This window comes from Bacillus rossius, chromosome 12, assembly GCF_032445375.1.
Source record: "Bacillus rossius redtenbacheri isolate Brsri chromosome 12, Brsri_v3, whole genome shotgun sequence".
In the NCBI taxonomy this organism is placed as follows: domain Eukaryota; kingdom Metazoa; phylum Arthropoda; class Insecta; order Phasmatodea; family Bacillidae; genus Bacillus; species Bacillus rossius.
Window position 1 is genome coordinate 11,978,259 of NC_086339.1, and position 14,108 is coordinate 11,992,366.

At 39.7% G+C, this 14,108-nt stretch overlaps 1 protein-coding gene and 1 long non-coding RNA gene across 2 annotated transcripts in view; one reads left to right on the forward strand and one right to left on the reverse strand.

Annotated features, from left to right (window-relative positions):
* LOC134537182 (uncharacterized) overlaps positions 1-8,743 on the forward strand; it is a 102,897-nt gene extending 94,154 nt beyond the window's left edge. Inside the window, exon 3 of the long non-coding RNA XR_010075968.1 lies at positions 5,587-8,743. This is a non-coding gene — a long non-coding RNA (uncharacterized LOC134537182). The remainder of the gene's footprint in view (positions 1-5,586) is intronic.
* The window catches only part of LOC134537181 (ichor), a 77,879-nt gene extending 65,395 nt beyond the window's left edge, over positions 1-12,484 (reverse strand). The window contains exon 1 of the mRNA XM_063377442.1: positions 11,906-12,484. The gene's annotated coding sequence lies outside the window, so the exon portion shown is untranslated. The remainder of the gene's footprint in view (positions 1-11,905) is intronic.
* Between the last annotated feature and the right edge of the window lie 1,624 nt (positions 12,485-14,108).

Below are 14,108 nucleotides of genomic sequence, written 5' to 3' on the forward strand. Positions count from 1 at the left end.
CTCTCTGACTCGAGCCAAAAGGGAATCCAAGCACCAAGACGAAACATTACATATAACTAGGGGCATGCAGATCTCGCAAAAACGTTTTTGAGACTAGATGAAAGTTAAAACACTATAGCATCGTCTGTGTTTCGTGACTGGGCGAGTTTCTCCCAGGAACATACCAATTGTGACAACACCAACCACCGTGATTCGGTGCGGAAATAAAGGGATCCTGAGTGGCCCAGTCAAATAAGGCAACGACTTCTCTCGCAGACGGCCGCCAATCACAAGGGAGCAATCGCTAGCGAAGGCATGCCATATTGCAGTCTAATGAGCGATCTGATTCCAAGTGAATATTAGATTTTCTACTTTACAGCATCTGCTATCTTAATGGCCTAGCCAAGTTCACAACATGCTGCTTTTGATGTTCACAGCCAGAAAGAAAAGGAAAACTGCACACGAGACCAGTGTGTTTGGATCCTCGCCGATGGTCAGACATTCCTATTAATAATCATTATCTATATCTATATTATCTATACCTATAAAACAGTACCGTGACTGACTGACTGGCAGGCAGACAAAGCACAGTCTAAACCGGTGAACCTAGAGATTTGAAATTTGGTGGAAAAATTCCTCGAGTACCCTAGGGTTGCGCTCAATGACTCTCTCATCACGAATTCTCAGGAACTATAAGATTTACAGACTTGAGAAATTCGGCACGTTTATGCCTGTGGCTACGAAGACGTTCGATAAGATGATGATTTTACGAAAATATGTTCCCAATGAGGGTTGCGGAGCTGTTAAAGAACAAAATTTCCCGTTCTTCAAGTATATTTCCTACAGACTTGAAACCAGGCAGTGATGTTCCTTGTATTACCTAGCCATCAACTGAGAACGCCATTTCACTAAAATCATATGTCAAAAGCGATTAGCCCGGGAAACGCCAGGTAGTTAAGCTAGTCTCTTAAAATCTGAGGGCGTTTCTGAACGTCGACAGAGTGATTGCCTGCCACGTGAACAGTGGCGGTCTTAGACCTTGCGGTGTCCTGGGCCATTTGCTTTTGCGGGCCTAATATTTTGAAGAAGTCTGGGTTTGGAGGAGGAAAGGGGTTATGAAAAAACTCACTGAGAAGAGTGGCTGGAGGGGAATTCGGGGCACATCCCTTAGAAAATATGAAAAAATAAAATAAACTCTTTAAAACAACGTTTTTAAGCCAGCGTGGAACTTATATTTTGAAAATGATTTTGCTAATTTATCTGGAGGAATGAAGATCGCAGGTTCTCGCGGCCATTTTCTGAAGTTGCTTGGCTCGTGGGTTCTAGCAACGTCGAAGGCGAAGATTTCGCGAACGTTGTAGCTGCTAACTTCTCCCCTGAAGATGGCGACTGCTATTTTGATCGAAACGTCGGTGAAATCTTTGAATTCGATGCGAGTATAACCCACACAAACCAAGAAATGTATCTTAAGAATTTTTGTTATTCTATTTAAAATGCAAATAAAATATGTTTACGAGGTGCATTAAAAAAGGTTGTGTACGATTTATAGTAACTGGATCAATCCGCTGTTTCAATGATCTACATGTGGGCTAGACTTCACAACTTACATACACTCGCGAAAATGCCACACCTGCTCGTTGGCTACTGACTTGTGACACCTGTCGACTGGGATTCTTGCAATTCGATACTTCCTCGGCTCAAGAGTCCTTCAGGTGAACTGTGAGCCGACATGGAGGTACTTGCGTTTGAGTTCCAGCAACGACGCGAAATGAAATCCTCGAATTGAACACTGAGCAGTTGGGTCGATGATCGAATGGCAGACCAGGGGACCTCCTGCTTGCCCGGCCCTGTAGTCGCCCTTGCGGCTCTGCACGGCCTCTCCCTGCAGCCATCGCCGGCACGAGCTCCAGACACCGCGTGGGGCAAGACCAGGCGGCGGGGCGGAGCCGAGTGCAATTCCGACGACGAATTACACCGCGTTGCAACACGAGGAAGCGATTAATGTCCCCCAGGGACGTAGAGTCTGGATCTAAATGACGGTGACTCAGAAAAATAAAATAAAAAGTGCAGCGAGAAGATGTTTTTGCACGCTTTCGACGGGGAGCGCACTTCGCTTTATTCATTCGGTAGTCGAAGTCGAACTGAAGCAATCTTAGCATCTGCTCTTCCTCTGATGATTTGTTCGCAGTTCTCTTGGTACTGGACCTGGACGAACCGTGATCCGGTAAGAAACTGAGGAAAGCAATGTCAGCGGTGGTAGGAGCCAATGAACACGCTGCACGACTCGATTATGTAAAGGTCAATGCAGTCTAGCCTGTGGCGAAGATAAAACGCTAATAACTAGGGGCAGGCATTTTTCGCGAAAAGATTTGAACACTTATTATACTGCAACAAGGTGTACCCGCACCTGTGGTTTCTTCCTTGTGATTGGCGGCCGTCTGCGAGAGAAGTCGTTGCCTTATTTGACCGGGCCACTCAGGATCCCTTGACTTCCGCACTGAATCACTGTGATTGGTGTTGTGACAATCGACATGTACCTGGGAGAAACTCGCCCAATCACGATACACAGACGATGCTATAGTTTTTTAACTTTCATCTAGTCTCAAAATCTTTTCGCGAAATCTGCATACCCCTATTAATAACCGTGGCACGAGTGACAGGGGCGTACGCAGAGGGGGGGGGGGGGAGGGGAAGAGGATTCATCTTCCCCCCTCCCGAAATCCTAAAAATATAAATAATAATCTATCATTCCCACCATCGAAAGGAGAGAAAAAATTGAAGCCAAACAGCGGGGAAAGTGGTTCTCACCTCCCCCTCTTCCAAAATGAAATTCTACGTACGTTCTTGACTATGGTTAGTTATACCAAGGATGTAACTATGTAGGGCACGCGGGGGGTGAGGGAACACGAAACCTGTGGCCCAAGAGGTTTGCGTGTGGGAGTAACCGAACATAAGTCCTCTCACTAGGCGTTCCAGACCCATATGCATGCAATAAGCGGAAATCTTTACAGTGGTCAAATAGTTTTCCTTGAACTATAGCTTTGGCGTTATTGTAACGTTTATCATCACCATTTCACAGTTACGATTGCCTCCAAAGTAAGGGTTATTTTTTAATCCCAGGGGAGCCAGGGTCCCCACCCCCGGGGGATTATTTGCTTATTTATTATTTTTTATCTTTTTTATTGGTGACGAAGTTAAGGTGATACACAGTTTCTTACACTTAACCACAATGTCTGCTATTACATCATACATTGAAATTTTACAAAAAATATAAGCATAATAGATGATAAAATAGGTAATAGGTTAGAAAGTAGAATTAACCTTAATCCAAATTTTCAAAGATAATAGGCAACATTCAAAAATTTATCCAAAAAGCTAATTTGCAGGTAGATAAATATCAAGCCTAGGTATGCACGTGCTGGAAAGTAATTAACACTTAAAAATCCGGCTTTGCCAAAACAAGATAATAAGTAGTAGGTATATTACATTAAAACCGTCACACACATATTCACACACAGATTCAAGCAATAGGTAAGCCGCGAAGTGATAATGGTAGGTAGGTGTTCAGCCTGTGCTTGAATGTTGCTAACTTTCTTGACAGCCTTGTCGTCGCCTGGTCTCGTTCATTCCAGAGCCTGCTGCTCGCGGCTGCAGAATATTCTAGCCGCATCCGAAAACTAGCCTAATGGACCCCAACATGCGTCCATTAAAATCAAGATTTCTAGGGACGAGACACTCGCATCCATTGATGCGTCTCTATAGCCATTACCATTAGCTTCGGAATCGTGTTTTGTTTGCATATAAATATTACTTCAGTTTTTTTGTAATCAGATTGGTTTAAAACGCTATAGGTGTAAGTAATAATTTAAATAGACACATAAGAATGTTAATAAAAATAACTAAAACGTTTTTTAATGCTCATTATAAGTATTTTTAATGTTTGGAGATTCATAACAAAGTTTTTATTTAAAGAGCTAACATTTATAACCACTACGCTACCGGTTTTTTTTTTTTTTTTACATTTTGCTGAATATTCGTAGATATCAGGAACTCGAAATAGCTACGTGCACAATTAGTACGACCAACTGTCAACAGGTGGTGCTGCCAGTAAAAGCCATCCGTTAGAAATATACGCCCTCTGCATTGTGGCTGCATTTTGTGGAGACGTGTGTGGTGCTATGGACGCATCCACGTGTACTCGGACACAGCTCCTGGCAGACACTCTGAACAGACTGTACTCTCGGCACGATGTGGGATCGCCGCCGGGACTACAGTTGTTTTGTCACGACGCGGACTCGCCGTCGGCAACTCCCCCGCCCCCCCCTCCTGATAGCCTCCGCAGATAACACCACGCTCGCTTCCACGGGGCGCCAGAACCGTTTAGGAGGAAAACCCCATCCTTTGGTCGTGATAATGTCCCGTGTTAACCCCGTAAGAACCTCTCCTGCTCTCCTGCCCTCTCAACACGATACAATGTAATTTCTTTGACGTGACAACGTCTAATAAATCGATGAACGCCGGCTGCACGCACGAAAAAGTGTCCCGTTACGCACATTGTCCCGTTACGCTCATTGTACGCTTGCGCCGCATCTATCTCTCTTCCACTCGACTGTTTATAAAGTTAAGTGAAAAGTTAATGTGGTTTTCATTGCTTATTACAACATTTTCGGCAAAAAAGGTTAATTATTCTTGCATTTTAAAAATCTGATTACTAGTATAATTTCAAGTATTTATTCTTTTATTATTAAAATAAAAATGATTCAATTTTATTCATAAAGTATGCAATCATTTCATCAATGTTTTGTTATGACGTTGTCACGTTAAACTATCGTCCGTAAACCGACTTTACAGACAACCAATATTTTTTTTTTTTTTTTTTTTTGAAAATAGAACAGAAATATTCACGTATAATCACAGGTATTTGTACATCTACATGGAAAAATAACTGTATAACTTCACAAAATAGTGTTCGCAGTGACACTGGGTTCGGATTATTATCACCCGGGAATTCATGCCGTTTTGCTGTTCCCAGTACCTCCAATGGTTAAAAATTATTTGTGAACCGTTCCCTGAATAGCTTTCCAGTATTAAATATATGGTGATGTTTTCCGTGGTATATCAAAATTATGCTTGAACGAAATATAAATTAAAATATAAAACAATTATGCGTCAATTTTTGTGAGAAATACACACACAGTATTATCCCGACGAAAAAACGTTTTTTCAAACATCCAAAAATAACTATACCCATCATGTGTTCTACAAAATTATAATATCTTGCTTGTAGTATTTATTACAAGCTATTTATTGGCAACTAGTTTTCAAAGGAACCTTTCGTATAGGTACAGAATTTCTTTTTTTCTGTGTAGCGACGCTCGTCGCAGGCAAAGAAGGGACGCCGCCTAGGTACAGTCGCCTCGTGTGACATGGACGTCGTTCTCTTTGCTTCACCATCTCGATGCTCTTAGGGAACATACCAAGTCATTGGGTCTTTGGAAGTCAGCCTTACGAGTAGCGTGATTTAATATTTTATTTGTAGGTCGTATGTAGGCCTATACTGATGTTCGGCTAATACAATATTTAATTAGTCTTTTTTTTTTTTTGCAGAATGAGTCAACAATCAACCAACATACTTCGGTTCCAGGTTCGTGTTCACAGGATCCACATCAGGTATTTTCGGCCAACATTTATAATGGGATTAATTAACTACTTTTCCAAACAATTACTACCATCTTACCTACTGACCGGATGTATGGTGTTACTGTCAATTGATTTAAAGTTTTTTTATTTGTTTCCCTTGTGAACTTGCGCGCTAGCTGCAGGGTCACTGACCAGAGGTTGAAGTCTCCGAATTATTCAAGACGACAAGTGGTTGCAGTAGCGTGGACTCGGTAAGTTCCTAAATCCCAGACGGACGGTACAGTACTGCTTGACAACGAACACACAAATACTCAAGGAAAAAACTTGTTCCGTTTCGTCAAACAAGGGATCTGCTGTGCCTTTGGCAACCCAGCAACGTGAAAATAGGCGGAAAGCATATCCGTCTCATGCTTTGCAAGGCTAGTTATACGTCTTTGAAGTTGAAATTGAACAACTTAAAATATAAATTATTTAAGATGGAAATACTAAGCTTCTGGATAATGTTTAAATGAATAATTTCTACAACCGTAGCAAAATCTGTCGTTGTCGTAAACTGATTATTTTGAAATAATTGGGGGTAACGTCTTTGTTTTCCATACATTTTACTGGCGTATTTATATTCGTAATTATTTCAAAGTAATAATTTTATGACAGCGGCAAGTTTTTGCTTTGTTTGTAGAAATTTGTTCAAATAAAAATTATCTTGACGCTCAGTTTTACATATAAAAAAACATTTTCTATTATTTGCAATAAGAAATGCATTCTACCAATTTTGAAGTTGTACATCAACCTTGGGAAACACGCGTTAAAGTGGTTTTATTATCCTATTCTTTCTTACTGTCTTTAAAGTTCACGTTTGGAATAAACTAATGTGTAAGTATGTTTTTATTTTAAAAAGTCTAAAAATTTAACACCACTAAAGTTCATTTGCGTGCTTCACTTTTTGTGGTTTTATTTATTGCTGTAAGAAAGGTTTATGTTGAAAGTAGACAATTAATGTGCCTTTACTGAAAATTTACCAAAAATCCTCATGGCTACGAAAATCTCTATTTGAATAAGAACTTTGTATTTCCAGAAGAAACCTGCCTGTGTATAGTGATTTGCATTATTTACTTTTATTTCTCGTTTGGTACTGTAAGTAGGTATAGAAGACCTATTATTATTTGACCCACATTGTTAGGACATTTTCTGGAAAATATTGATACCAATCTATATGTAGCTACTCTTAATACAAGAAAACAGTTATCTACACAGTATTTACACAAAAAAAATTTAATCATTAGCCATGAATATTTTTTTTAATTAAATTTTTTTCGTGATGAACCTGCAGTCGAAACTTGTAGGTAGAATTCTGACTTACTTTTTTTTCGATACTAAACTAGCGTTGCATCCACTCAGGAAAATCATGCACTTGTAAGTATTGATTTCATGCAAGGAGTTTAACACCATTTGAGAAATTGGACCTGTATTTCAATTGAAACACTTTTATCTGCATCCCCAATTTCAGTTGCAAATGGCGTCTGAGACTCAGGTTCGCCAGCTACGATTCTGGCTGGAATACACTCAGCAAGGCTTTGCGGTCGAGCAACCTTAAAGGTGTGCTCTACAATCATTTTGAGACTCAGCCCGTACAAATTTAAAATTAAATTCGTACCGCGCACAAAGTTGTGGCTAATAACATAACCGTACTGAGGCTACAAATTTAGCGAATAGTTACTTCATTGTAAGAGACACCTGTATTTTGCGAAAAATGTTTCGTGTGATTTTGTTTTCAATTTATTGTAGCCTTTTCTTGGCGTTACTGTTGGTAGAATATGGCAATGCTACTTTCGGACGAAAAAAAGGATTTGCACTATTACAGTAACCGCGTTTTCATTGCCGGAATTGTTCCTTCCAACCGACCTTAGCCAAAACTAAAAAAAAAAAACCCTAAACATTATTATAGTGAATATAAGTCTAACAATTTGTTAATTTTTCCCGTGCAATAAACATGTATCTATTCATTAGACGCTTCGGGACTCAAGCATCCTTCTGGAATGAATTTTCAAATATGTTAAATTTTGGGGGAACAGTTTAAAAACTACATACCTACGATATATTACCTTAACCTTTAACCTTGCCCAAAAAAGGAAAATAAGTTATGCAGCGTACCATTAAACTAATTTTTAATCATCTTAAACTATGTGCCTTAGTAATAGATAATAACTTAGCATGAAGTTGTGAAAACAACTGCAAATCCGTGGGATATCTCTTAGAAATGCTCTAAAATGATTCACAATCCATTCCATTTCCATCCATTGTTTACTGGTAAATTTCCATTGATTTGCAGTTATTTTAACACTTCATTAAATATAGAATAAGTTTAATTTTACATTAATGTTGCCATACAAGCATACCTAGGAAGTAATTTGCTGCATTTTATTCACAAACATGATAAATTAGATGCAGTCTTTGACTATGACTAACGTTCAATTATTGAGTAGTTGAATATTTTTAATCGACTTTAATCAAATTTTAGCTTGAAGAGAAAATATGTACATTCTGGATTCGTGTAATGAGCATGACATATTTCACAAAAAAAATTAAATTAAATTTCGGTGTTTAACTTAAAATTGTTCTGGTAACTGCAATCTATCATAATAATTCAGCAAAATAAATAACCATAAAATTATCCATATTTAATTATTTAAAAGTAAAGACATATCAGACAAAAACAGGTTGTCAAAGATCTGTAGCTAAATTACTCAAGTATGACTTAGACTAGAGCGTGAATACACTAGGTGATAAATGTACAGGTATGTACAGGTAAAAGAACTCAGCTGAAGAATGTTAGTTCAAGGAAGGATTTGTTAGACGAAGAAGTAACGAAACGAAGATGGTCAGGATGGCACCTTATTTTGAGTGATTTGTTTTGTGTTTTTTTTTGTCATTGTGTTCGAAAATACCCGAAAACCACCTGGACAGAATAACTGAAGAAAATTTTTTTTTTCCTGTCGTCATTTCCCGTCCTTCTCATTTCGCGTGTGCTCTACATGGCATTCGTGTTCTGGTCGCTGACTGTTACGCGTTACGCCCAAGTGACGCCGACGTTTCCAGAAACGACCAAGTCGAACGGGTGACGAAACATTCTCCTGGGCTGTCATCGGTCGACCTGAACGTCTGTTGTCACCGACGACCATGTTGTAATCGATCATTAACCTGACTTCTATTCGCGATTCTATAGTTTCACACCAACATGTATAGAAGTGGAAGGCGGAGAAGAAGATCGATTCATGTTGTTTTCTCAAGCAGTAACTGCCACACATTTTTGAATTGATTTTAATCATATTTACGAGGTTATAATTCAACACAAAAAAAATTAATTTCAAAGAATTAAAACGGAAAACGGAGGAATACGATATGGCTTAATTTATTCAAAGTCTGTTTCAGTGTCATATTGATTTGGTTTATTTTTTAAACATATTTAGTGTTTTTATAACGTGCTGTCAAATGAAATTTTATCCGAACGAGATAAATATGTAAATAATAATAATATCCTACCATAATTATAGGGTTAAATTTCAGCGATAAGTATGCCTTAATGATTTACCATGATTATAAACTTATAGATACTATTTAATCTTTTTTTCATTGATTTAAAGCTTTTTCAGAGACATTTATTCTAGTCTAATGGAATCTAATGGACATTCGTCAACTGCAATTACGACTTAATCTCATGTCATTTTTCTTCAAAAAATTTCAAGAAAGGATTTTAAATTATTCTGATACACCTATAATTTATTTTTTTAAAATATGCAATGATGCAACATATGTATGATGTAACATATTATTTACGAAAAAAAAAAAACAGATTAGTTACGGCGAACGAAATTTATATGATACTTTTATAAAAAAACTTGTTATAAATAGTTTTGTTCTTGCAACAAATTTATATTTAATATTATATATAAAAAAAACTATGTTTGAATGCTTCTTCCAGTTGAATTCAGATGGAATACCGTTCGATGGAGAGGGGGAAAAAAAAAAAAGCTATCCCGTTTGCGGGACTGAATTCTTTGTCGGTATCCGGAAGGCGACAGAAGTATCACGCGCATATTCCGTGGCTTAATCATACACCAGCGTTACGTCACGTGGGCGCCCCGGGTGTAGCAATGCGTTCCAGCTAGAGACGCAGTGAGGAGGGTCGCTCGCGCCTATGCTGTGGTCACCGTGCCAAGTTGTGGCCTGCGACCACCCCTGGTGCCCTCGCCAGCCCACTTCCACGTCATGTGCAACTGTCAGCTGTGAGCTTTGTATAACACTCGTGTGTGTAGTTCCCGGCACTCGTCAAAGTATCCAAGCTCCCAGTGAGCATCCTAAAGAACATATCGTTGATAACAGACATCTGTCCACTCCAAGCGCTGAAAAAAATATGCTTCAGTTTTTTCAAACCTTTTCATCTACTGTTCCTCCGTTCAACTAGTAACCCAACCAACGTGGCATTTAAATATTTACTAATTTACGTCTTACTTCGCCAAACACATTTGTTCCGTCCCTTGTATATTCTGTTGCATTTTCTGTCTAGACCTAAAGAATTTTCAGTTTATTCTGTAGACCTGCAGCTCCATATTTTAAAATATTTAATTAACTTTTAAAAAAAAACAACAGTGAAATGGAGAGAATTTTAGAATACGTTACCAGGGGGATAAAATTAATGCACATTCCTCCTGTTTATAATTAGTAATAAGATATAGGCTACAACTCCCCTTTTTGAGCTCGACTTTAATGAATTATACAACCTGTGGTTAGAGTTACATTTTTTACTGGAAGTGTTACTTTCCGAAAGTTTTGTTTCCAAAATAAGATTAAGTTTTAAGTCCGATATACATGTATAGGTATAAGTTTTTTTCTGTGCATCCACAAAGAAAAAATTTCATTAATATTAGATACATTTTCTTTGTAAAACTATATGTTATAAATTATTTTTGAAACGATGAAGAGCTATAATATTCAATTTATGATACTTTGTAGCTATTTTCTGTGCGGTAAAATATATATGTAAGTGTTAAATTGACGGCCTTCGAACTATATGTGTGTACGAACTTGTTCTGCCCAAGTCTTTGTTGATTATCCCCTCCATAGGAAACATATTCACTTCAAATAACCATTTAGACACAACTGTTTATTTTCGTCTCGTTATAAGAGATAACTGTATTGATTAAGATATTTATAAACGTTTTTAATAAATAAAAATTGCTACGTTATCTTAGTTTTGCATTTTTTTACATTAATTACAAATTGCAACAGATTTATATTTAATATTATATATAAAAAAATATGTTACAATGCTTCTTTTTTACATTTTAACCCTCCACAGCATTTCTTTCCACTAGCAGAAATGTGACGTGTTATTTTTGTATACTACTACTTATTGCAAATACTTTAAACATAACATCCAAGCGAAAAATGTAATGATCTTAGGCCCTACGTAATTTTTTTTTGTATTTATGTTACAAAAGGTTAGTGGACAATTTTATTTATTTAAAAATTAGATTCATATTTATATTTTTAGTAGACACGAAATTTATTCTATTGTTTTTAAAAAATTTTGTTTGGATCACGTCATTAAGTTTTAGAGTTCTTGATGTTTGGAAATAACATTACAATGATATGCTATCGAAATATATATTTTAATGAAATCACAATATCATCTGGTAAATTTAACTAATAACGTATTAACATGAACAATTAAATGTTAATGCAGTACATTTATATCTGTAAAATTTATGTATTCACTTACATCGAGGAGCTTAGAAGTCATAGCTAATTTTTTTCTCTTTCAAATACCGATTTAGACTTGTTTAATTATAAATATAAAAAAAAGAGGTAGATGTTTAGCATTTTCAGGAAGACGCTAAATGACGTATAAAACAGTTATTTCTGAAATGGCCAGGGACCCGGAATCCTGTGCTCGCATGCCATGTAGAGCGCACGAGAGCGGGAAGGGAAGCCCGGCTATTGGCTGTTACCTGGGAGCCGCGGGAGGCGGTTGGCTGCGCATGATCCTGTCGTCGTCTGTCCCATCACTGACGGAGTGAGGAAAAAAAAAAAAAAACAAAAAAAAAAAAACAAATGGCAATCGACACCGAAGGGGGTTGTTTTGGCGGGTTCTCTCTCTCCTAACGCGACCTCTCAGCAAAAGGGTGTCTGTCGTCTCATCGACCGCCTGGAGGAGCTGGCGATGGTTTGGTCATTGCAGGAGGGTGGTTTTGTGAATTTTTTTTCTAGCGGGGGGTGTGCAACTCACGGTACTGGCAGGGTTATTTGGGCAACCCGCAGCGGCGGAGGGGCGCGGCGTCGTCGTCCCGACGTCCCTCGTCGTCCTCGGGAGGAGGGAGGGGGAGGAGGGTCGCTCCGGCCGAAGGTCGTCGGCGTCGCGGCGGGTCCAAACGTCCCCGAAGGCCGCCTGTGTTTACGCCGATCCGCGCCGTGGAAGGCCAAGGCCCCGCGCACACACGCGACGACGACCCGGGGGAAGGGAAAAAAAATCCCGCGCGACCTTCAAAGGGTTGGCGTCAGCCCCGCACGAGCACACGAGCACTTCACATCGCAGTCCGCCCGCGACTGGTGCGCCGAGAGATAGCGTCGAGATACCCCCGAGGGGTACCGCTAGCTGTCCAGATAGCGCCCCTGCTAGAAGCAGCCGACCACGAAACAGTCCGAGCACACGGTCCGCCACTTATCCCCCTGCTGTGGAGGGTCGATCCAAAAACGCGCACAGGCAGGCACAGGAAAAAAAAAAATATTATTATTATTATTATTCCTCCGTGTCCTTCGTGTAGTCCTGCTAGCCGACGGCGCCCACCTCCTGCCACAACGCGACTGAGCCGCGGAGGAGGTCCTAGGACGTGCTCCACCGTGGGCCCCCGAAAAGAGGGTAGGGGGAGGGGTAGGTTGCCGAGGAGGGGTGGGGAGAGGTTCATCGCCCCTGTCGGCTCCCCCCCCCTCGACCACGTGGTCAACCCCCCCATCGCGCGGGAGAGGGGGGAGTGCGGCCGCCGCCAGCGTCGCTTTGTGGGACATTAACCTACATTCTGGTAAACAAGCCGCTCCGCCTCCGGAGGTACCGCTATGCGGGCGCGGGTTCGAGTCCCCGGCGAGGCGGCGTCTGCGTGCGTCCTTGGGAACCGGAGGGAGGAATTGAACTGAAGCTCGCTAGGTGTCGGCCGCACCGCTCGTGAAGGTCACTCGCTCACGAAGGGCGATTGAAAATTAATTATCGACGATTCACTGAATCGGCCTCGAAGATGAACGCAACGAAACCGTTTGGTAAACGTCAGTAACCAATGACTGCGATCACTGAAACACTTAACAGTAGCGTCAGAAAATATTACTTGCATAGCGTTGCTGCAGTTGCCGTGCATTGCAATTTACTCGAATAGAATAATCATAATAATAAAATACAGTTTCAGAAACCAAATTTAATCCACTCTGTGAAGTAGCTATTGAGGAATCCAGAGGTCTAGGTAAAGACACCATGAATTATTTTTTTTATTTCTTATAACTGCGTTTCTGTTTCCGAACTGGTTGTAAGTGGCCTGCGTAAGCAGATTTTAAATTTAAACTTTTAAATGATTGAGACACACACAGAGATCCACACACACAAACACATAAACGCGCATGGAAGCTTTACAGTCGTTTCGTGTTTAGTTTAACACTTTTGAAAACCCCATTCAGGCAAAAAATTTCCACGTCGTCCTACTGTACAGTCTCAAAATATTTAATATTTTTACGGGCGTATTGATGTGTACACATGCCTGCGCAAGTCAAACTGGAGAAACTGTTAAACTGCAAGACAAGTAAGCATGAAGCAATTTTGTTTGACTTACTCGCGTTCAGAGCAACGAATGGAAACCAATTAAACATGCCGACCGATATAAACATTTTTTTTAAAGAGAGCTCTTATTATAATATACCTCTGACTAGGTGCGCAGTTCCGGTGAACGTCATTGTTCCAAAATTGCATTACTACATACAGTGTTCAAGTGAGTGCGAGTGTAAGATGCAACGTGTGCAATCCAAACCTAAATATTAAAAAAAAAAAGTGAACAGTTCTGCAGTTGTTTAGTTGTCCGACTTCTGACTTAATCTATGATTATAGTAGCCGTATCTATGAGACAATCGAACGTGTTTTACGGCTATGACTAGTCATTTATTTAAGTTTCATCGGAAGAAAAGTAGCCACCACACAAATGGTTCCAGTACAAATATTTTAATTAATATTGTCAATCGAAATGAGGTAAGGCACATTTGACATGTATGAGATGAGGTACATGCACAATGAAGTCGGCTGTCCCGCCCTAGGGACAACATGTGGATGGAAGGAAGTCAAAGACAAAGCGAGGGCAGAGATGCAACGTGATGAATTTTTGACGTGACAACGTCTAATAAATCGATGAACGCCGGCTGCACGCACGAAAAAGGATGACTCATTCTACCGTTACGCTCAT